Source organism: Notolepis coatsorum (genome assembly GCF_963971535.1).
Source record: "Notolepis coatsorum genome assembly, chromosome: 8".
NCBI classification, from domain to species: Eukaryota; Metazoa; Chordata; class Actinopteri; order Aulopiformes; family Paralepididae; genus Notolepis; species Notolepis coatsorum.
In genome coordinates, this window is record NC_140172.1 from 74,046,095 (window position 1) to 74,071,094 (window position 25,000).

The following is a 25,000-nucleotide window of genomic DNA, read 5'->3' on the forward strand; positions in this document are numbered from 1 at the left end:
ATACCTGCTATCCTCTCCCCCTGTAGACATATTGATTATATTATACCTGCTATTGTCTCCCCCTGTAGACATATTGATTAGATTATACCTGCTATCCTCTCCCCCTGTAGACATATTGATTAGATTATACCTGCTATCCTCTCGCCCTGTAGACATATTGATTAGATTATACCTGCTATCCTCTCCCCCTGTAGACATATTGATTAGATTATACATGCTATCATCTCCCCCTGTAGACATATTGATTAGATTATACCTGCTATCCTCTCCCCCTGTAGACATATTGATTAGATTATACCTGCTATTGTCTCCCCTGTAGACATATTGATTAGATTATACCTGCTATCCTCTGCCCCTGTAGACATATTGATTAGATTATACCTGCTATCCTCTCCCCCTGTAGACATATTGATTAGATTATACCTGCTATCCTCTCCCCCTGTAGACATATTGATTAGATTACTGATCACTGTCTGTACTGGTATATACCTGCTATTCTCTCCCCTGTAGACATATAAAATAGAATAGAATAGAATAGAAATACTTTTATTATCCGAGGGAAATTTTACACTGCAAATCGCTCAACATTAAACATTTAGACAGAACAGGTCACGAATAAGAATAACAAAACAAATCAAATTGCCTAAGATAAGAGTAGAATAAAATAGAATAAAAATGGAATAAAATATACAGTAAATAAATACAGTAAAAATATACTGAGGTCTACAGTAGGTGTAATATTGCACAGTGCTGTTTCAAGAGTAAGAGTCCAGGGCCCTCATTCATCAACGTGACGTAGAAAATTTTCTATTTCCATACTTAAGCACAGATTTTAGAATGTGTGCACGCACAAAAAAAACGGGATTCATCACACGTGCGTACACAGGTCCTACGCACACCTGTCATGATAAATATCACCTTGGTCCTACGCCGAGGCTCGTGCACACTTTCACGTATTTGCATACCAGAACCACCCCGATTAACCATATACGGTAATGGACCACCCCCATGAAATGTGGAAAAGTGGACTAACCCAAGCGAACTCTGAGAGACTTCCACTGAGAGCGAGATTGATCACCGAGGTCCAACCGAACTTGAACGTATAATCTTCGGTGCGCCGGGAGCCAAGGATGTTGACTGACCCAGTCCTGCTACAGAACCAGCACATTGACAGAAATAAATGACAAGAGATGACCCGACATTAAGCTGTAATGACTGAAATTAAATCAATTTCAGCACGCCAACTCTGCGCTCTACAATGCCTATTGTGTGCGCTCGTCATGAGCCTGTGGTTCTGATCAGAGTCATTATGGCTTCAGTGGATAACCCTGATCTACATTGTGATGTTTTAGATACCCCAGTAATAACATTACAATTGAATTAAATACAATTAGGCCTGAATGAGACTCCGGCCACCGGCACATTATCAGCCAAAATGCGCGTTTATTGATGGAGCAAACTCTGAGAGATTGTTCACAGAGGCGCTGCCGAACCAAGATATAATATGATGTGTATAATATAATGTGTGTAGAGGCATATGATACAATCCATTTTGTTGTTGGTATTAGGTAGCCTATGAATTACATATAATAGCAGCCAGCCTACATTATGCAACAGTAACTTGCGCATATATAACACACAGCCCTGCGAAGCCTGCATACAGTAAACTAACTTGATTATTAATCTAGCTGTTGTATCTTTACGCTTATGAAAACATTAAATAATATGTATAGGCTATAGGCCGCCTATATTCTCAAATGGCTTAATGGCTATCCGAGTCCTCGATATCCTCGCGGACGGACCAGTATTTATATGATCATATCATATTCATATTCATATCATAGTTTACTCTATCAGCCTACCAGCATGTAATACGTTCTTTGTTAGAACTCAACTCGTTATTATTTTGCGCATAGATTGCAGAAATACGGGAACGTTTTGATTTAGGCTTTGACATTGTAAAACTAAATAAGTGAAATTCTGTAATATCACCCACACGATATATGCTCTGTGTCCAGAGCATGTATGCTTTTCATTCATAAGACACATTTATTGCAAGGGTTTTGTATACACATACACTCAACAAATAACCTCTGTCTGTTCTAATTGCAATGCGTTTTTATATCGTGGGTGTTCATATGACTTGTATTCTGCTTACAGCTTCGGGGTTCCACTTATTACGTTTAACAATGGCAAAGCCTTTCAAATATAATCAAAACGTTCCCGTATTTCTGCAATATATGCGCAAAATAATAACGAGTTGAGTTACGCAGAGCACAGTCAGTGCTTATTTCCGCTTTGTGAAAATATTCTACCACCGGCGCCACTTGTCTTGCACAGTCTCTGGAGCGTAACAGTAAGAAGCATTTTGTATAAAAGTATTCTGTACTTCTGTATGACAACTATTAAAGAAACTAACTAAACTAACCTACGCATGGTCCAATCTGTGCTTAAATATACGCACAAAGTCAAGCACAAGTTCAAATAGATAAATCCCACACTTTGCTTAGGAATGGTCGTACGCACGGCTTAAGCACATATCTGTGCGTAAGTCAGGTTGATACATGAGGGCCCAGGAAGATGGTAACTGTCACTCTGTGCTCAGTGATGCAGTGAGGCACAGTGATGCATTGTATAGTCTGATGGCTGTTGGAATGAAGGACTTCCTGTGCCGTTCAGTGCTGCATTTAGGTAGTGTGAGCCTAGCACTGAACATTAGATATTGATTAGATTAGTCACATGCATGTATTTCTGTGCTCTTAAATATGTCTGTAAATATTATTATTATTATATATTTTTTTTTAAATAATAATTTCTACCGTTTTATCTTTTATTTCTGGACATGTATATATATACATCTGTTTGAATATATCTGCATATATTCCTGTTTACATACATGTATACATACCTATATACTATATATCTGTATATATCCCATATCAACTCTTACTAGTTATACCACTGGCCAGTATGGCTTCTGGCATAGTGTATTTATACTTGGATCACTGTACATAATAATACTGTACAAACATCAGATTATCTACTCTGTAGCTTTGTTATATATATATATTCATTTAATCACTTATACACTGTATTGCACTTTACTGTTACATTTGCACTCTGGTTGGATACCAACTTATTTGCATTGAACTGTACTTGTGCAGTATGATGATGATACATTAGAATCTAATCTAATCTAAAGGTTTATTTTTATCTTAACTCCACACTGTAAGAAAAAAATATGTAATTTACTGTATTTTTATGGCATTTACACTTAAAGTAGAAAAACAAAAGTTATCTGTAAAATAATACAGTGAATTTCCCGTGAAAAAACATTAATTCTTTACAGTGCAGGTTTTGTTCCCCCGCGTTTTGAATTGAATTGAGGTTTCATCAAAGGTTTATTTTATGACCTGGTTACGTGCCATCACTCTACATGAAATACATAAAACATTTATTGCATAATTGAACCCACCAGATGAAGAATGTCCATTTTAAAACTTTCGGGACAGTCTGTGTATTTGCTGTTGTAAAGTCAACCCCAATCACTTGACGTGTTAATATGATACAGTATATCGCAAGAGACTACATAACCTCTACTGCCTTTGTTTAACTATGAATGAACACAAAACTCTAACTTACCATCTTTAGATAATAAAGTACTCAACCTCTACTGTATTTAACTATGAATGAACACAACACTCTAACTTACCATCTTTAGATAATAAAGTACTCAAGTGAAGCAGACTGATGAGTTACTGAAGGAGACTGAAGAGACTGATGAGTTACTGCAGACTGAAGGACACGGTGGTCTTCACGTCATGTCTCTGGATTTACTGCTGCTCCTGAAGATGTTTCAGTCTTATAATTACAGTCTGAGTCAAACATTAATTAATACGATCTGTATTGATCGATTTATGAGAAAACAGCAGGGGGACCCTAGGGCTTAAGGCGAGACACTGCAGGTGAATAGGCAAATATACTTTTTTTGTTGATTTTGAGATTTTGTTATATTTTGCTTCCTAAACATGTCTTCTATGAAACTAATGACAATAAAACGTCAATAACACACATTTAGTTGTTTATTTTACTTCATTTTGCCTTATTGCATCCATAAATGTGCACATATTTAATGGGGAAGTGCCTCATTTGCATATATAAACATACATTTCAGAAAACTTGCAATATATTTTTTCTTAGTTTATATGTACATAACAAACTGGGAAAGTTTCATAGTGATATCTATTTAAATATTTTTTGCCTATTAGGGGGTACTACACTGTACTACACTGTTTGTAGCCTGTGTGTAGTTATGTTCAGTTCAATAACATCATTATTATTATTATTCAGTTATCAGGCATGTGTTTAGGTTGTCTATTACTAATGGTTTGATTAGATATTGTGTTTGTAAATATCTGTTTCAAAAAAAAAAGTATGGCATTTTACAATACAGAACTTTGAAGGCGTTTTCCCAAAAATGAGTTTTAAGAGTTTTTCCTCATACTCTGAGCCAGAAATCTCCACTTCAGTAGCACTCACATACACCAAAACGTCCAGTTCTATTCATATCTATGTTCTGAAGGTATTTACAGAAGGGTTTGTTGATATCGCATTCATACCCAGATTTATATCACATTTTATTCCTAAAAACATGGCGAAATATGGAATTTTACCATAAAAATGGACTGAATGGAGTATTTTCTGATTTATGGAGTGATAAAAAGAGATATCCAAAATCCCCTCTGTAATAACCTTTGGCTCTAATATGTCAACCAAATGAAACTATAATTTTGAAAATGGCTTTATCCAATGTTCAGATTTCTGTCCTGGAATTATATGCAAATTAGTGCATATTTAAGTAGATAATGCCTCATTTGCATATTTAAACATACAATTTCAGAAAACTTGTAATACAAAAAAGTCTTGTCTTAATATAAGTAATCAACTGGGGAATTTTCATTGTGATATCTATTAGTTAATTTTTTTACCCTATTCACCTGTAGTGTCTCCCCTTAAATCAACAAATTGAATAGCCGACAAAGTCCTATCACTATTAGTCGACTTTGAATGTCTGTAGTGGAGGACGGCCCTGTCATAGTGTCCAGTAGATTCCTAATGTCTCTGAGGACGGCCCTGTCATAGTGTCAAGTAGATTCCTAATGTCTCTACTGGAGGACGGTCCTGTCATAGTGTCCAGTAGATTCCTAATGTCTACTGGAGGACGGTCCTGTCATAGTGTCCAGTAGATTCCTAATGTCTCTACTGGAGGACGGCCCTGTCATAGTGTCCAGTAGATTCCTAATGTCTCTGAGGACGGCCCTGTCATAGTGTCCAGTATATTCCTAATGTCTCTACTGGAGGACGGCCCTGTCATAGTGTCCAGTAGATTCCTAATGTCTCTGAGGACGGCCCTGTCATAGTGTCCAGTATATTCCTAATGTCTCTACTGGAGGACAGCCCTGTCATAGTGTCCAGTAGATTCCTAATTCCACCAGCCAACTAGCTGCGGGTCTTAACAGCCACAGTTTATTAAGAATAGAAGTGATTAAATGGACATAGACAGGCTATCTGCCAACTTTTCCTGTGCAATTGACAGTGTTACCAGCAACAAACCAAAATGTACCTACATTTGCTGGTGGCAAAAAAACGGTTGTCTCAATTTATTGTTTAAAGTTGCCTTGCTGAATTAACTTTTTTCTTGAGTTGAATCAAGTAAATACAAAAGTGAATATTAAATATACAGTTAACATGGCTCCTATTTAGTTGATTCAAGTAAAAAAAGAAGCCAATGCAGGTTACTAGAAAAAGTTACTATGGTTTTCCTTACAACACATTTCACAATACAATTATCACATTGTATTTTCTCTTACCATCGCTCGACTGTCGGAGTGTAATCCATGAGTTGTGTCATCCTAGTGGTTGCTGTCATCTCCCTCATATCCAGTAGATAAGTACATGTTTTTAATATACACATATAAACCACTGTAGAGGCTTCAGCTATGCTGTAGAGAATGAGCCTTTCTATTTTCTCTCTCTCTCTCTCTCTCTCTCTCTCTCTCTCTCTCTCTCTCTCTCTCTCTCTCTCTCTCTCTCTCTCTCTCTCTCTCTCTCTCTCTCTCTCTCTCTCTCTCTCTCTCTCTCTCTCTCTACCCCCCCACTGTGACACCACCATGTCCATGAGAGAGGTTTAGAGGCACATCTCTCTCACTCTGTCTGTCTCCCTGTCCTTCCCTCTCCGCCTCTGTCCATCATTACTGTCTGTCCGTCTCTTTCTCTCTCTCTCTCTCTCTCTCTCTCTCTCTCTCTCTCTCTCTCTAGAAGAGAGAGAGTGGCACTCGAGGCGTTGTGTCCTTTATCCCCGACCGTGGGCAGCAGGAAAACACAGCCCCTCTACCATGAGACCGGGGGGGGGAGAGGGGGAGAGGCAGGGGGAGCTCTCAGTATCATAACATACCATCTCTACCCACGCCTTAAGCAGACGCACACAGCAGCAGTTGGAAAGTTTGTCAAACTCCACTCCGCCCGCTCCCTAATCTCCACTGTCAGGTGAAAGAAACCTTGAATCTCAGTATGTTAGTGATTTTCATGTTTTCAATGGGATTGAAGAAGGTTAAAAAAGTCAACAGTAATGTCATTGCTTGCATGTCCCCAACACAAATAGGCCACTGTTTGCCATCGCCCAAGAGCAACGGTTTGTTGGTATGTTGTGGTTTGTACATCGGCTAGCTTCAGTTACAGCAGGTCTCCCTTGTGATCACGCCTCAGGGCTGTGCTCAGATGGCGCTTCTTTCTGAAGCTCTTGCATGCAGCTATTCATTATTTTCTCTGGTTACGGCGCACTTTGGTGTTTCATGGTGCACTTCAGGCGCACTTTGGTGTTTCAGGTGCACTTTGGTGTTTCAGGCCAAACCTGTTTCACTAAAACCTAGCAATAGGAAAAAATGCACCACAGGCAATGTGGAGGAGAGAAACCTTAGAAGGGCCATTCAAGGGGGATCTCCCTTAGATGTCGGTGATAGTAGTGTTGCAGTAAAAACAGGTGAACAGTTGGTAAGCATGCACTCATGTGTGTAATGAAACACAGATAAGTGCATGCGATAGCAACTGAACATTTTGAAAGATTAAAGATTTTTCACTTTGGTGTTTCAGGCTCACTTCAGGTGCACTTTGGTGTTTCAGGTGCACTTCAGGTGCACTTTGGTGTTTCAGGTGCACTTTGGTGTTTCAGGTGCACTTCAAGTGCACTTTGGTGTTTCAGACTCACTGCAGGTGCACTTTGGTGTTTCAGGTCCACTTTGGTGTTTCAGTTGCACTTTGGTGCTTCAGACTCACTTCAGGTGCACTTTGGTGCTTCAGACTCACTTTGGTGTTTCAGACTCACTTCAGTTGCAGTTTGGTGCTTCAGGCTCACTTCAGTTGCACTTTGGTGCTTCAGACTCACTTCAGTTGCACTTTGGTGTTTCAGACTCACTTCAGTTGCAGTTTGGTGCTTCAGGCTCACTTCAGTTGCACTTTGGTGCTTCAGGCTCACTTCAGTTGCACGTTGGTGTTTCAGACTCACTTCAGTTGCACTTTGGCACTTCAGACTCACTTCAGGTGCACTTTGGTGTTTCAGGTACACTTTGGTGCTTCAGACTCACTTCAGGTGCACTTTGCTGCTTCAGGTACACTTTGGTGCTTCAGGTGCACTTTGGTGTTTCAGACTCACTTCAGATTGCACTTTTCTGCTTCAGATGCACTTTGGTGCTTCAGGTGCACTTTGGTATTTCAGGTGCACTTTGGTGTTTCAGGTGCACTTTGGTGCTTCAGGCTCACTCCAGTTGCACTTTGGTGCTTCAGACTCACTTCAGGTGCACTTTGGTGTTTCAGACTCACTTCAGTTGCACTTTGGTGCTTCAGACTCACTTCAGGTGCACTTTGGTGCTTCAGACTCACTTCAGGTGCATTTTGGTGCTTCAGGTGCACTTTGGTGCTTCAGACTCACTTCAGGTGCACTTTGGTGCTTCAGGTGCACTTTGCTGTTTCAGGTGCACTTTGGTGTTTCAGACTCACTTCAGGTGCACTTTGGTGTTTCAGGTGCACTTTGGTGTTTCAGGTGCACTTTGGTACTTCAGGTGCACTTTGGTGTTTCAAGCTCACTTCAGGTGCACTTTGGTGTTTCAGGTCCACTTTGGTGCTTCAGACTCACTTCAGGTGCACTTTGGTGCTTCAGGTGCACTTTGGTGTTTCAGGTGCACTTTGGTGTTTCAGACTCACTTCAGGTGCACTTTGGTGTTTCAGGTGCACTTAGGTGTTTCAGGTCCATTTTGGTGCTTCAGGTGCACTTTGGTGTTTCAGACACACTTCAGGTGCATTTTGGTGTTTCAGTTGCACTTTGGTGCTTCAGACTCACTTCAGGTGCACTTTGGTGCTTCAGACTCACTTCAGTTGCAGTTTGGTGCTTCAGACTCACTTCAGTTGCACTTTGGTGCTTCAGACTCACTTCAGGTGCACTTTGGTGCTTCAGACTCACTTCAGTTGCAGTTTGGTGCTTCAGGCTCACTTCAGTTGCACTTTGGTGCTTCAGACTCACTTCAGTTGCACTTTGGTGCTTCAGACTCACTTCAGGTGCACTTTGGTGCTTCAGACTCACTTCAGGTGCACTTTGCTGCTTCATGTACACTTTGGTGCTTCAGGTGCACTTTGGTGTTTCAGACTCACTTCAGGTGCACTTTGCTGCTTCAGGTGCACTTTGGTGCTTCAGATGCACTTTGGTGTTTCAGGTGCACTTTGGTGTTTCCGACTCACTTTGGTGTTTCAGGCTCACTTCAGTTGCACGTTGGTGCTTCAGACTCACTTCAGTTGCACTTTGGCACTTCAGACTCACTTCAGGTGCACTTTGGTGTTTCAGGTACACTTTGGTGCTTCAGACTCACTTCAGGTGCACTTTGCTGCTTCAGGTACACTTTGGTGCTTCAGGTGCACTTTGGTATTTCAGACTCACTTCAGGTTGCACTTTGCTGCTTCAGATGCACTTTGGTGCTTCAGGTGCACTTTGGTATTTCAGGTCCACTTTGGTGTTTCAGGTGCACTTTGGTGCTTCAGGCTCACTCCAGTTGCACTTTGGTGCTTCAGACTCACTTCAGGTGCACTTTGGTGTTTCAGACTCACTTCAGTTGCACTTTGGTGCTTCAGGCTCACTTCAGTTGCACTTTGGTGCTTCAGACTCACTTCAGGTGCACTTTGGTGCTTCAGACTCACTTTGGTGTTTCAGGCTCACTTCAGTTGCACTTTGGTGCTTCAGACTCACTTCAGGTCCACTTTGGTGTTTCAGACTCACTGCAGGTGCACTTAGGTGTTTCAGGTCCACTTTGGTGCTTCAGGTGCACTTTGGTGTTTCAGACACACTTCAGGTGCACTTTGGTGTTTCAGTTGCACTTTGGTGCTTCAGACTCACTTCAGGTGCACTTTGGTGCTTCAGACTCACTTCAGTTGCAGTTTGGTGCTTCAGGCTCACTTCAGTTGCACTTTGGTGCTTCAGACTCACTTTAGTTGCACTTTGGTGCTTCAGACTCACTTCAGGTGCACTTTGGTGCTTCAGACTCACTTCAGGTGCACTTTGCTGCTTCATGTACACTTTGGTGCTTCAGACTCACTTCAGGTGCACTTTGCTGCTTCAGGTGCACTTTGGTGCTTCAGGTGCACTTTGGTGTTTCAGGTGCACTTTGGTGTTTCAGACTCACTTTGGTGTTTCAGGCTCACTTCAGTTGCACTTTGGTGCTTCAGACTTACTTCAGGTGCACTTTGGTGCTTCAGACTCACTTCAGGTGCACTTTGGTGCTTCAGGTGCACTTTGGTGTTTCAGACTCACTTCAGGTGCACTTTGGTGATTCAGGTGCACTTTGGTGTTGAAACACCAGGTGCACTTTGGTGTTTCAGGTGCACTTCAGGTGCACTTTGGTGTTTCAGGTGCACTTCAGGTGCACTTTGGTGTTTCAGACTCACTGCAGGTGCACTTTGGTGTTTCAGGTCCACTTTGGTGTTTCAGTTGAACTTTGGTGCTTCAGACTCACTTCAGGTGCACTTTGGTGCTTCAGACTCACTTTGGTGTTTCAGACTCACTTCAGTTGCAGTTTGGTGCTTCAGGCTCACTTCAGTTGCACTTTGGTGCTTCAGACTCACTTCAGTTGCACATTGGTGTTTCAGACTCACTTCAGTTGCAGTTTGGTGCTTCAGGCTCACTTCAGGTGCACTTTGATGTTTCAGGTACACTTTGGTGCTTCAGACTCACTTCAGGTGCACTTTGCTGCTTCAGGTACACTTTGGTGCTTCAGACTCACTTCAGTTGCACTTTGGCACTTCAGACTCACTTCAGGTGCACTTTGGTGCTTCAGGCTCACTTCAGTTGCACTTTGGTGCTTCAGACTCACTTCAGGTGCACTTTGGTGCTTCAGACTCACTTTGGTGTTTCAGGCTCACTTCAGTTGCACTTTGGTGCTTCAGACTCACTTCAGGTCCACTTTGGTGTTTCAGACTCACTGCAGGTGCACTTAGGTGTTTCAGGTCCACTTTGGTGCTTCAGGTGCACTTTGGTGTTTCAGACACACTTCAGGTGCACTTTGGTGTTTCAGTTGCACTTTGGTGCTTCAGACTCACTTCAGGTGCACTTTGGTGCTTCAGACTCACTTCAGTTGCAGTTTGGTGCTTCAGGCTCACTTCAGTTGCACTTTGGTGCTTCAGACTCACTTTAGTTGCACTTTGGTGCTTCAGACTCACTTCAGGTGCACTTTGGTGCTTCAGACTCACTTCAGGTGCACTTTGCTGCTTCATGTACACTTTGGTGCTTCAGACTCACTTCAGGTGCACTTTGCTGCTTCAGGTGCACTTTGGTGCTTCAGGTGCACTTTGGTGTTTCAGGTGCACTTTGGTGTTTCAGACTCACTTTGGTGTTTCAGGCTCACTTCAGTTGCACTTTGGTGCTTCAGACTTACTTCAGGTGCACTTTGGTGCTTCAGACTCACTTCAGGTGCACTTTGGTGCTTCAGGTGCACTTTGGTGTTTCAGACTCACTTCAGGTGCACTTTGGTGATTCAGGTGCACTTTGGTGTTGAAACACCAGGTGCACTTTGGTGTTTCAGGTGCACTTCAGGTGCACTTTGGTGTTTCAGGTGCACTTCAGGTGCACTTTGGTGTTTCAGACTCACTGCAGGTGCACTTTGGTGTTTCAGGTCCACTTTGGTGTTTCAGTTGAACTTTGGTGCTTCAGACTCACTTCAGGTGCACTTTGGTGCTTCAGACTCACTTTGGTGTTTCAGACTCACTTCAGTTGCAGTTTGGTGCTTCAGGCTCACTTCAGTTGCACTTTGGTGCTTCAGACTCACTTCAGTTGCACATTGGTGTTTCAGACTCACTTCAGTTGCAGTTTGGTGCTTCAGGCTCACTTCAGGTGCACTTTGATGTTTCAGGTACACTTTGGTGCTTCAGACTCACTTCAGGTGCACTTTGCTGCTTCAGGTACACTTTGGTGCTTCAGACTCACTTCAGTTGCACTTTGGCACTTCAGACTCACTTCAGGTGCACTTTGGTGTTTCAGGTACACTTTGGTGCTTCAGGTGCACTTTGGTGTTTCAGACTCACTTCAGGTTGCACTTTGCTGCTTCAGATGCACTTTGGTGCTTCAGGTGCACTTTGGTATTTCAGGTGCACTTTGGTGTTTCAGGTGCACTTTGGTGCTTCAGGCTCACTTCAGGTGCACTTTGGTGCTTCAGACTCACTTCAGGTGCACTTTGGTGCTTCAGACTCACTTTGGTGTTTCAGGCTCACTTCAGTTGCACTTTGGTGCTTCAGACTCACTTCAGTTGCACTTTGGTGCTTCAGACTCACTTCAGGTGCACTTTGGTGCTTCAGGTGCACTTTGGTGTTTCAGACTCACTTCAGGTGCACTTTGGTGATTCAGGTGCACTTTGGTGTTGAAACACCAGGTGCACTTTGGTGTTTCAGGTGCACTTCAGGTGCACTTTGGTGTTTCAGGTGCACTTCAGGTGCACTTTGGTGTTTCAGACTCACTGCAGGTGCACTTTGGTGTTTCAGGTCCACTTTGGTGTTTCAGTTGAACTTTGGTGCTTCAGACTCACTTCAGGTGCACTTTGGTGCTTCAGACTCACTTTGGTGTTTCAGACTCACTTCAGTTGCAGTTTGGTGCTTCAGGCTCACTTCAGTTGCACTTTGGTGCTTCAGACTCACTTCAGTTGCACTTTGGTGTTTCAGACTCACTTCAGTTGCAGTTTGGTGCTTCAGGCTCACTTCAGGTGCACTTTGATGTTTCAGGTACACTTTGGTGCTTCAGACTCACTTCAGGTGCACTTTGCTGCTTCAGGTACACTTTGGTGCTTCAGACTCACTTCAGTTGCACTTTGGCACTTCAGACTCACTTCAGGTGCACTTTGGTGTTTCAGGTACACTTTGGTGCTTCTGGTGCACTTTGGTGTTTCAGACTCACTTCAGGTTGCACTTTGCTGCTTCAGATGCACTTTGGTGCTTCAGGTGCACTTTGGTATTTCAGGTGCACTTTGGTGTTTCAGGTGCACTTTGGTGCTTCAGGCTCACTTCAGGTGCACTTTGGTGCTTCAGACTCACTTCAGGTGCACTTTGGTGCTTCAGACTCACTTTGGTGTTTCAGGCTCATTTCAGTTGCACTTTGGTGCTTCAGACTCACTTCAGTTGCACTTTGGTGCTTCAGACTCACTTCAGGTGCACTTTGGTGCTTCAGGTGCACTTTGGTGTTTCAGTTGCACTTTGGTGTTTCAGGTGCACTTTGGTACTTCAGGTGCACTTTGGTGTTTCAGGCTCACTTCAGGTGCACTTTGGTGTTTCAGGTCCACTTTGGTGTTTCAGAATCACTACAGGTGCACTTAGGTGTTTCAGGTCCACGTTGGTGCTTCAGGTGCACTTTGGTGTTTCAGACACACTTCAGGTGCACTTTGGTGTTTCAGTTGCACTTTGGTGCTTCAGACTCACTTCAGGTGCACTTTGCTGCTTCATGTACACTTTGGTGCTTCAGGTGCACTTTGGTGTTTCAGACTCACTTCAGGTGCACTTTGCTGCTTCAGGTGCACTTTGGTGTTTCAGGTGCACTTTGGTGTTTCAGGTGCACTTTGGTGCTTCAGGCTCACTTCAGTTGCACTTTGGTGTTTCAGGCTCACTTCAGGTGCACTTTGGTGTTTCAGGTTCACTTTGGTGTTTCAGACTCACTGCAGGTGCACTTAGGTGTTTCACGTCCACTTTGGTGCTTCAGGTGCACTTTGGTGTTTCAGACACACTTCAGGTCCACTTTGGTGTTTCAGTTGCACTTTGGTGCTTCAGACTCACTTCAGGTGCACTTTGGTGTTTCAGGCTCACTTCAGGTGCACTTTGGTGTTTCCGGTCCACTTTGGTGGTTCAGGTGCACTTTGGTGCTTCAGACTCACTTCAGACTCACTTTGGTGTTTCAGACTCACTTCAGTTGCACTTTGGTGCTTCAGGCTCACTTCAGTTGCACTTTGGTGCTTCAGACTCACTTCAGGTGCACTTTGGTGTTTCAGACTCACTTCAGTTGCACTTTGGTGCTTCAGGCTCACTTCAGTTGCACTTTGGTGCTTCAGACTCACTTCAGGTGCACTTTGGTGCTTCAGACTCACTTTGGTGTTTCAGGCTCACTTCAGTTGCACTTTGGTGCTTCAGACTCACTTCAGGTCCACTTTGGTGTTTCAGACTCACTGCAGGTGCACTTAGGTGTTTCAGGTCCACTTTGGTGCTTCAGGTGCACTTTGGTGTTTCAGACACACTTCAGGTGCACTTTGGTGTTTCAGTTGCACTTTGGTGCTTCAGACTCACTTCAGGTGCACTTTGGTGCTTCAGACTCACTTCAGTTGCAGTTTGGTGCTTCAGGCTCACTTCAGTTGCACTTTGGTGCTTCAGACTCACTTTAGTTGCACTTTGGTGCTTCAGACTCACTTCAGGTGCACTTTGGTGCTTCAGACTCACTTCAGGTGCACTTTGCTGCTTCATGTACACTTTGGTGCTTCAGACTCACTTCAGGTGCACTTTGCTGCTTCAGGTGCACTTTGGTGCTTCAGGTGCACTTTGGTGTTTCAGGTGCACTTTGGTGTTTCAGACTCACTTTGGTGTTTCAGGCTCACTTCAGTTGCACTTTGGTGCTTCAGACTTACTTCAGGTGCACTTTGGTGCTTCAGACTCACTTCAGGTGCACTTTGGTGCTTCAGGTGCACTTTGGTGTTTCAGACTCACTTCAGGTGCACTTTGGTGATTCAGGTGCACTTTGGTGTTGAAACACCAGGTGCACTTTGTGTTTCAGGTGCACTTCAGGTGCACTTTGGTGTTTCAGGTGCACTTCAGGTGCACTTTGGTGTTTCAGACTCACTGCAGGTGCACTTTGGTGTTTCAGGTCCACTTTGGTGTTTCAGTTGAACTTTGGTGCTTCAGACTCACTTCAGGTGCACTTTGGTGCTTCAGACTCACTTTGGTGTTTCAGACTCACTTCAGTTGCAGTTTGGTGCTTCAGGCTCACTTCAGTTGCACTTTGGTGCTTCAGACTCACTTCAGTTGCACTTTGGTGTTTCAGACTCACTTCAGTTGCAGTTTGGTGCTTCAGGCTCACTTCAGGTGCACTTTGATGTTTCAGGTACACTTTGGTGCTTCAGACTCACTTCAGGTGCACTTTGCTGCTTCAGGTACACTTTGGTGCTTCAGACTCACTTCAGTTTGCACTTTGCTGCTTCAGATGCACTTTGGTGCTTCAGGTGCACTTTGGTATTTCAGGTGCACTTTGGTGTTTCAGGTGCACTTTGGTGCTTCAGGCTCACTTCAGGTGCACTTTGGTGCTTCAGACTCACTTCAGGTGCACTTTGGTGCTTCAGACTCACTTTGGTGTTTCAGGCTCACTTCAGTTGCACTTTGGTGCTTCAGACTCACTTCAGTTGCACTTTGGTGCTTCAGACTCACTTCAGGTGCACTTTGGTGCTTCAGGTGCACTTTGGTGTTTCAGTTGCACTTTGGTGTTTCAGGTGCACTTTGGTACTTCAGGTGCACTTTGGTGTTTCAGGCTCACTTCAGGTGCACTTTGGTGTTTCAGGTCCACTTTGGTGTTTCAGAATCACTACAGGTGCACTTAGGTGTTTCAGGTCCACGTTGGTGCTTCAGGTGCACTTTGGTGTTTCAGACACACTTCAGGTGCACTTTGGTGTTTCAGTTGCACTTTGGTGCTTCAGACTCACTTCAGGTGCACTTTGCTGCTTCATGTACACTTTGGTGCTTCAGGTGCACTTTGGTGTTTCAGACTCACTTCAGGTGCACTTTGCTGCTTCAGGTGCACTTTGGTGTTTCAGGTGCACTTTGGTGTTTCAGGTGCACTTTGGTGCTTCAGGCTCACTTCAGTTGCACTTTGGTGTTTCAGGCTCACTTCAGGTGCACTTTGGTGTTTCAGGTTCACTTTGGTGTTTCAGACTCACTGCAGGTGCACTTAGGTGTTTCAGGTCCACTTTGGTGCTTCAGGTGCACTTTGGTGTTTCAGACACACTTCAGGTCCACTTTGGTGTTTCAGTTGCACTTTGGTGCTTCAGACTCACTTCAGGTGCACTTTGGTGTTTCAGGCTCACTTCAGGTGCACTTTGGTGTTTCTGGTCCACTTTGGTGGTTCAGGTGCACTTTGGTGCTTCAGACTCACTTCAGACTCACTTTGGTGTTTCAGACTCACTTCAGTTGCACTTTGGTGCTTCAGGCTCACTTCAGTTGCACTTTGGTGCTTCAGACTCACTTCAGGTGCACTTTGGTGCTTCAGGTGCACTTTGGTGTTTCAGGTGCACTTTGGTGCTTCAGACTCACTTCAGGTGCACTTTGGTGTTTTGGTGTTTCAGGTGCACTTTGGTGTTTCAGGTGCACTTTGGTGCTTCAGGCTCACTTCAGTTGCACTTTGGTGTTTAAGGCTCACTTCAGGTGCACTTTGGTGTTTCAGGTGCACTTTGGTGTTTCAGCTGCACTTCAGGTGCACTTTGGTGTTTCAGGCTCACTTCAGGTGCACTTTGGTGTTTCAGGTGCACTTTGGTGCTTCAGGTGCACTTTGGTGCTTCAGACTCACTTCAGGTGCACTTTGGTGCTTCAGACTCACTTCAGGTGCACTTTGGTGTTTTGGTGTTTCAGGTGCACTTTGGTGTTTCAGGTGCACTTTGGTGCTTCAGGCTCACTTCAGTTGCACTTTGGTGTTTAAGGCTCACTTCAGGTGCACTTTGGTGTTTCAGGTGCAATTTGGTGTTTCAGCTGCACTTCAGGTGCACTTTGGTGTTTCAGGCTCACTTCAGGTGCACTTTGGTGTTTCAGGTGCACTTTTGTGCTTCAGGTGCACTTTGGTGCTTCAGACTCACTTCAGGTGCACTTTGGTGTTTCAGGCTCACTTCAGGTTCACGTTGCTGGTCCAGGTGCACTTTGGTGCTTCAGGTGCACTTTGCTGCTTCAGGTGCACTTTAGGTGCACTTTGGTGTTTCAGGTGCACTTTGGTGCTTCAGACTAACTTCAGGTGCACTTTGGTGTTTCAGGTGCACTTTGGTGTTTCCGGCTCACTTCAGTTGCACTTTGGTATTTCAGGTGCACTTTGGTGTTTCAGGTGCACTTTGGTGTTTCAGACTCACTTCAGGTGCATTTTGGTGTTTCAGACTCACTTCAGGTGCACTTTGGTGTTTCAGGTGCACTTTCGTGCTTCAGGTGCACTTTGGTGTTTCAGGCTCACTTCAGGTGCCCTTTGGTGTTTCAGGTGCACTTTGGTGCTTCAGGTGCACTTTGGTGTTTCAGGCTCACTACAGGTGCACTTTGGTGTTTCGGGTGCACTTTGGTGCTTCAGGTGCACTTTGATGCTTCAGACTCACTTCAGGTGCACTTTGGTGGTTCAGGTGCACTTTGGTGCTTCAATTGCACTTTGGTGTTTCAGACTCACTTCAGGTGCACTTTGATGGATCAGACTCACTTCAAGTGCACGTTGCTGCTTCAGGTGCACTTTGGTGTTTCAGGTGCACTTTGGTGCTTCAGACTCACTTCAGACTCACTTTGGTGTTTCAAACTCACTTCAGTTGCACTTTGGTGCTTCAGGCTCACTTCAGTTGCACTTTGGTGCTTCAGACTTACTTCAGGTGCACTTTGGTGCTTCAGGTGCACTTTGGTGTTTCAGGTACACTTTGGTGCTTCAGGTGCACTTTGGTGCTTCAGACTCACTTCAGGTGCACTTTGGTGCTTCAGGCTCACTTCAGTTGCACTTTGGCGCTTCAGACTTACTTCAGGTGCACTTTGGTGCTTCAGGTGCACGTTGTTGTTTCAGGTGCACTTTGGTGCTTCAGGTGCACTTTGGTGCTTCAGACTCACTTCAGGTGCACTTTGGTGTTTCAGGCTCACTTCAGGTGCACGTTGCTGGTCCAGGTGCACTTTGGTGCATTTGCTGCTTCAGGTGCACTTCAGGTGCACTTTGGTGTATAAGGCTCACTTCAGGTGCACTTTGGTGCTTCAGACTAACTTCAGGTGCACTTTGGTGTTTCAGGTGCACTTTGGTGCTTCAGTTGCACTTTGGTGTTTCAGACTCACTTCAGGTGCACTTTGATGCTTCAGACTCACTTCAGGTGCACTTTGCTGCTTCAGGTGCACTTTGGTGGTTCAGGTGCACTTTGGTGTTTCAGGTGCACTTTGGTGCTTCAGACTCACTTCAGACTCACTTTGGTGTTTCAGACTCACTTCAGTTGCACTTTGGTGCTTCAGGTGCACTTTGGTGTTTCAGGTGCATTTTGGTGTTTCAGACTCACTTCAGGTGCACTTTGGTGTTTCAGGTGCACTTTGGTGCTTCAGGTGCACTTTGGTGCTTCAGACTCACTTCAGGTGCACTTTGGTGCTTCAGACTCACTTCAGGTGCACTTTGGTGTTTCAGGTGCACTTTGGTGTTTCAGGTGCACTTTGGTGCTTCAGGCTCACTTCAGTTGCACTTTGGTGTTTAAGGCTCACTTCAGGTGCACTTTGGTGTTTCAGGTGCACTTTGGTGTTTCAGCTGCACTTCAGGTGCACTTTGGTGTTTCAGGCTCACTTCAGGTGCACTTTGGTGTTTCAGGTGCACTTTTGTGCTTCAGGTGCACTTTGGTGTTTCAGGTGCACTTTGGTGTTTCAGGTGCACTTTGGTGCTTCAGGCTCACTTCAGTTGCACTTTGGTGTTTCAGGCTCACTTCAGGTGCACTTTGGTGTTTCAGGTTCACTTTGGTGTTTCAGACTCACTGCAGGTGCACTTAGGTGTTTCAGGTCCACTTTGGTGCTTCAGGTGCACTTTGGTGTTTCAGACACACTTCAGGTCCACTTTGGTGTTTCAGTTGCACTTTGGTGCTTCAGACTCACTTCAGGTGCACTTTGGTGTTTCAGGCTCACTTCAGGTGCACTTTGGTGTTTCTGGTCCACTTTGGTGGTTCAGGTGCACTTTGGTGCTTCAGACTCACTTCAGACTCACTTTGGTGTTTCAGACTCACTTCAGTTGCACTTTGGTGCTTCAGGCTCACTTCAGTTGCACTTTGGTGCTTCAGACTCACTTCAGGTGCACTTTGGTGCTTCAGGTGCACTTTGGTGTTTCAGGTGCACTTTGGTGCTTCAGACTCACTTCAGGTGCACTTTGGTGTTTTGGTGTTTCAGGTGCACTTTGGTGTTTCAGGTGCACTTTGGTGCTTCAGGCTCACTTCAGTTGCACTTTGGTGTTTAAGGCTCACTTCAGGTGCACTTTGGTGTTTCAGGTGCACTTTGGTGTTTCAGCTGCACTTCAGGTGCACTTTGGTGTTTCAGGCTCACTTCAGGTGCACTTTGGTGTTTCAGGTGCACTTTGGTGCTTCAGGTGCACTTTGGTGCTTCAGACTCACTTCAGGTGCACTTTGGTGCTTCAGACTCACTTCAGGTGCACTTTGGTGTTTTGGTGTTTCAGGTGCACTTTGGTGTTTCAGGTGCACTTTGGTGCTTCAGGCTCACTTCAGTTGCACTTTGGTGTTTAAGGCTCACTTCAGGTGCACTTTGGTGTTTCAGGTGCAATTTGGTGTTTCAGCTGCACTTCAGGTGCACTTTGGTGTTTCAGGCTCACTTCAGGTGCACTTTGGTGTTTCAGGTGCACTTTTGTGCTTCAGGTGCACTTTGGTGCTTCAGACTCACTTCAGGTGCACTTTGGTGTTTCAGGCTCACTTCAGGTTCACGTTGCTGGTCCAGGTGCACTTTGGTGCTTCAGGTGCACTTTGCTGCTTCAGGTGCACTTTAGGTGCACTTTGGTGTTTCAGGTGCACTTTGGTGCTTCAGACTAACTTCAGGTGCACTTTGGTGTTTCAGGTGCACTTTGGTGTTTCCGGCTCACTTCAGTTGCACTTTGGTATTTCAGGTGCACTTTGGTGTTTCAGGTGCACTTTGGTGTTTCAGACTCACTTCAGGTGCATTTTGGTGTTTCAGACTCACTTCAGGTGCACTTTGGTGTTTCAGGTGCACTTTCGTGCTTCAGGTGCACTTTGGTGTTTCAGGCTCACTTCAGGTGCCCTTTGGTGTTTCAGGTGCACTTTGGTGCTTCAGGTGCACTTTGGTGTTTCAGGCTCACTACAGGTGCACTTTGGTGTTTCGGGTGCACTTTGGTGCTTCAGGTGCACTTTGATGCTTCAGACTCACTTCAGGTGCACTTTGGTGGTTCAGGTGCACTTTGGTGCTTCAATTGCACTTTGGTGTTTCAGACTCACTTCAGGTGCACTTTGATGGATCAGACTCACTTCAAGTGCACGTTGCTGCTTCAGGTGCACTTTGGTGTTTCAGGTGCACTTTGGTGCTTCAGACTCACTTCAGACTCACTTTGGTGTTTCAAACTCACTTCAGTTGCACTTTGGTGCTTCAGGCTCACTTCAGTTGCACTTTGGTGCTTCAGACTTACTTCAGGTGCACTTTGGTGCTTCAGGTGCACTTTGGTGTTTCAGGTACACTTTGGTGCTTCAGGTGCACTTTGGTGCTTCAGACTCACTTCAGGTGCACTTTGGTGCTTCAGGCTCACTTCAGTTGCACTTTGGCGCTTCAGACTTACTTCAGGTGCACTTTGGTGCTTCAGGTGCACGTTGTTGTTTCAGGTGCACTTTGGTGCTTCAGGTGCACTTTGGTGCTTCAGACTCACTTCAGGTGCACTTTGGTGTTTCAGGCTCACTTCAGGTGCACGTTGCTGGTCCAGGTGCACTTTGGTGCATTTGCTGCTTCAGGTGCACTTCAGGTGCACTTTGGTGTATAAGGCTCACTTCAGGTGCACTTTGGTGCTTCAGACTAACTTCAGGTGCACTTTGGTGTTTCAGGTGCACTTTGGTGCTTCAGTTGCACTTTGGTGTTTCAGACTCACTTCAGGTGCACTTTGATGCTTCAGACTCACTTCAGGTGCACTTTGCTGCTTCAGGTGCACTTTGGTGGTTCAGGTGCACTTTGGTGTTTCAGGTGCACTTTGGTGCTTCAGACTCACTTCAGACTCACTTTGGTGTTTCAGACTCACTTCAGTTGCACTTTGGTGCTTCAGGTGCACTTTGGTGTTTCAGGTGCATTTTGGTGTTTCAGACTCACTTCAGGTGCACTTTGGTGTTTCAGGTGCACTTTGGTGCTTCAGGTGCACTTTGGTGCTTCAGACTCACTTCAGGTGCACTTTGGTGCTTCAGACTCACTTCAGGTGCACTTTGGTGTTTCAGGTGCACTTTGGTGTTTCAGGTGCACTTTGGTGCTTCAGGCTCACTTCAGTTGCACTTTGGTGTTTAAGGCTCACTTCAGGTGCACTTTGGTGTTTCAGGTGCACTTTGGTGTTTCAGCTGCACTTCAGGTGCACTTTGGTGTTTCAGGCTCACTTCAGGTGCACTTTGGTGTTTCAGGTGCACTTTTGTGCTTCAGGTGCACTTTGGTGCTTCAGACTCACTTCAGGTGCACTTTGGTGTTTCAGGCTCACTTCAGGTTCACGTTGCTGGTCCAGGTGCACTTTGGTGCTTCAGGTGCACTTTGCTGCTTCAGGTGCACTTTAGGTGCACTTTGGTGTTTCAGGTGCACTTTGGTGCTTCAGACTCACTTCAGACTCACTTTGGTGTTTCAAACTCACTTCAGTTGCACTTTGGTGCTTCAGGCTCACTTCAGTTGCACTTTGGTGCTTCAGACTTACTTCAGGTGCACTTTGGTGCTTCAGGTGCACTTTGGTGCTTCAGGTGCACTTTGGTGCTTCAGGTGCACTTTGGTGCTTCAGACTCACTTCAGGTGCACTTTGGTGCTTCAGGCTCACTTCAGTTGCACTTTGGTGCTTCAGACTTACTTCAGGTGCACTTTGGTGCTTCAGGTGCACTTTGTTGTTTCAGGTGCACTTTGGTGCTTCAGGTGCACTTTGGTGCTTCAGACTCACTTCAGGTGCACTTTGGTGTTTCAGGCTCACTTCAGGTGCACGTTGCTGGTCCAGGTGCACTTTGGTGCATTTGCTGCTTCAGGTGCACTTCAGGTGCACTTTGGTGTATAAGGCTCACTTCAGGTGCACTTTGGTGCTTCAGACTAACTTCAGGTGCACTTTGGTGTTTCAGGTGCACTTTGGTGCTTCAGTTGCACTTTGGTGTTTCAGACTCACTTCAGGTGCACTTTGATGCTTCAGACTCACTTCAGGTGCACTTTGCTGCTTCAGGTGCACTTTGGTGGTTCAGGTGCACTTTGGTGTTTCAGGTGCACTTTGGTGCTTCAGACTCACTTCAGACTCACTTTGGTGTTTCAGACTCACTTCAGTTGCACTTTGGTACTTCAGACTCACTTCAGGTGCACTTTGGTGCTTCAGGTGCACTTTGGTGTTTCAGGTGCATTTTGGTGTTTCAGACTCACTTCAGGTGCACTTTGGTGTTTCAGGTGCACTTTGGTGCTTCAGACTCACTTCAGGTGCACTTTGGTGTTTTGGTGTTTCAGGTGCACTTTGGTGCTTCAAGCTCACTTCAGGTGCACTTTGGTGTTTAAGGCTCACTTCAGGTGCACTTTGGTGTTTCAGGTGCACTTTGGTGTTTCAGGTGCACTTCAGGTGCACTTTGGTGTTTCAGGCTCACTTCAGGTGCACTTTGTTGTTTCAGGTGCACTTTGGTGCTTCAGGTGCACTTTGGTGCTTCAGACTCACTTCAGGTGTACTTTGGTGTTTCAGGCTCACTTCAGGTGCACGTTGCTGGTCCAGATGCACTTTGGTGCTTCAGGTGCACTTTGCTGCTTCAGGTGCACTTTGGTGTATAAGGCTCACTTCAGGTGCACTTTGGTGTTTCAGGTGCACTTTGGTGTTTCAGGTGCACTTTGGTGCTTCAGACTAACTTCAGGTGCACTTTGGTGTTTCAGGTGCACTTTGGTGTTTCAGGCTCACTTCAGTTGCACTTTGGTGTTTCAGTTGCACTTTGGTGCTTCAGACTCACTTCAGGTGCACTTTGGTGTTTCAGGTACACTTTGGTGTTTCAGGTGCACTTTGGTGTTTCAGACTCACTTCAGGTGCACTTTGGTGTTTCAGGTGCACTTTGGTGTTTCAGACTCACTTCAGGTGCACTTTGGTGTTTCAGGTGCACTTTGGTGCTTCAGACTCACTTCAGGTGCACTTTGGTGTTTAAGGCTCACTTCAGGTGCACTTTGGTGTTTCAGACTCACTTCAGTTGCAGTTTGGTGCTTCAGGCTCACTTCAGGTGCACTTTGGTGTTTCAGGTACACTTTGGTGCTTCAGACTCACTTCAGGTGCACTTTGCTGCTTCAGGTACACTTTGGTGCTTCAGGTGCACTTTGGTGTTTCAGACTCACTTCAGGTTGCACTTTGGTGTTTCAGGTGCACTTTGGTGTTTCAGACTCACTTCAGGTGCACTTTGGTGTTTCAGGCTCACTTCAGGTGCACTTTGGTGTTTCAGGTGCACTTTGTTGCTTCAGGTGCACTTTGGTGCTTCAGACTCACTTCAGGTGCACTTTGGTGCTTCAGACTCACTTCAGGTGCACTTTGGTGTTTCAGGTGCACTTTGGTGTTTCAGGTGCACTTTGGTGCTTCAGGCTCACTTCAGTTGCACTTTGGTGTTTAAGGCTCACTTCAGGTGCACTTTGGTGTTTCAGGTGCACTTTGGTGTTTCAGCTGCACTTCAGGTGCACTTTGGTGTTTCAGGCTCACTTCAGGTGCACTTTGGTGTTTCAGGTGCACTTTTGTGCTTCAGGTGCACTTTGGTGCTTCAGACTCACTTCAGGTGCACTTTGGTGTTTCAGGCTCACTTCAGGTTCACGTTGCTGGTCCAGGTGCACTTTGGTGCTTCAGGTGCACTTTGCTGCTTCAGGTGCACTTTAGGTGCACTTTGGTGTTTCAGGTGCACTTTGGTGCTTCAGACTAACTTCAGGTGCACTTTGGTGTTTCAGGTGCACTTTGGTGTTTCCGGCTCACTTCAGTTGCACTTTGGTATTTCAGGTGCACTTTGGTGTTTCAGGTGCACTTTGGTGTTTCAGACTCACTTCAGGTGCATTTTGGTGTTTCAGACTCACTTCAGGTGCACTTTGGTGTTTCAGGTGCACTTTGGTGCTTCAGGTGCACTTTGGTGTTTCAGGCTCACTTCAGGTGCCCTTTGGTGTTTCAGGTGCACTTTGGTGCTTCAGGTGCACTTTGGTGTTTCAGGCTCACTACAGGTGCACTTTGGTGTTTCGGGTGCACTTTGGTGCTTCAGGTGCACTTTGATGCTTCAGACTCACTTCAGGTGCACTTTGGTGGTTCAGGTGCACTTTGGTGCTTCAATTGCACTTTGGTGTTTCAGACTCACTTCAGGTGCACTTTGATGGATCAGACTCACTTCAAGTGCACGTTGCTGCTTCAGGTGCACTTTGGTGTTTCAGGTGCACTTTGGTGCTTCAGACTCACTTCAGACTCACTTTGGTGTTTCAAACTCACTTCAGTTGCACTTTGGTGCTTCAGGCTCACTTCAGTTGCACTTTGGTGCTTCAGACTTACTTCAGGTGCACTTTGGTGCTTCAGGTGCACTTTGGTGTTTCAGGTACACTTTGGTGCTTAAGGTGCACTTTGGTGCTTCAGACTCACTTCAGGTGCACTTTGGTGCTTCAGGCTCACTTCAGTTGCACTTTGGTGCTTCAGACTTACTTCAGGTGCACTTTGGTGCTTCAGGTGCACTTTGTTGTTTCAGGTGCACTTTGGTGCTTCAGGTGCACTTTGGTGTTTCAGGCTCACTTCAGGTGCACGTTGCTGGTCCAGGTGCACTTTGGTGCATTTGCTGCTTCAGGTGCACTTCAGGTGCACTTTGGTGTATAAGGCTCACTTCAGGTGCACTTTGGTGCTTCAGACTAACTTCAGGTGCACTTTGGTGTTTCAGGTGCACTTTGGTGCTTCAGTTGCACTTTGGTGTTTCAGACTCACTTCAGGTGCACTTTGATGCTTCAGACTCACTTCAGGTGCACTTTGCTGCTTCAGGTGCACTTTGGTGGTGCAGGTGCACTTTGGTGTTTCAGGTGCACTTTGGTGCTTCAGACTCACTTCAGACTCACTTTGGTGTTTCAGACTCACTTCAGTTGCACTTTGGTACTTCAGACTCACTTCAGGTGCACTTTGGTGCTTCAGGTGCACTTTGGTGTTTCAGGTGCATTTTGGTGTTTCAGACTCACTTCAGGTGCACTTTGGTGTTTCAGGTGCACTTTGGTGCTTCAGACTCACTTCAGGTGCACTTTGGTGTTTTGGTGTTTCAGGTGCACTTTGGTGCTTCAGGCTCACTTCAGGTGCACTTTGGTGTTTAAGGCTCACTTCAGGTGCACTTTGGTGTTTCAGGTGCACTTTGGGTGTTTCAGGTGCACTTCAGGTGCACTTTGGTGTTTCAGGCTCACTTCAGGTGCACTTTGTTGTTTCAGGTGCACTTTGGTGCTTCAGGTGCACTTTGGTGCTTCAGACTCACTTCAGGTGTACTTTGGTGTTTCAGGCTCACTTCAGGTGCACGTTGCTGGTCCAGGTGCA

At 45.5% G+C, this 25,000-nt stretch overlaps 1 protein-coding gene across 2 annotated transcripts in view; it reads right to left on the reverse strand.

Moving 5' to 3' along the window:
• Positions 1-25,000, reverse strand: part of gja5a (gap junction protein, alpha 5a) — a gene marked incomplete at its 3' end in the record, with an annotated part of 159,708 nt that overhangs the window by 14,120 nt on the left and 120,588 nt on the right. Inside the window, exon 1 of one of the 2 annotated variants that reach the window (XM_084319945.1) lies at positions 5,871-6,027. The exons of the other annotated variant lie outside the window; for it this stretch is intronic. Of the gene's footprint in view, positions 1-5,870; positions 6,028-25,000 lie in introns of those variants that run through there. 2 annotated transcript variants of the gene reach the window in all.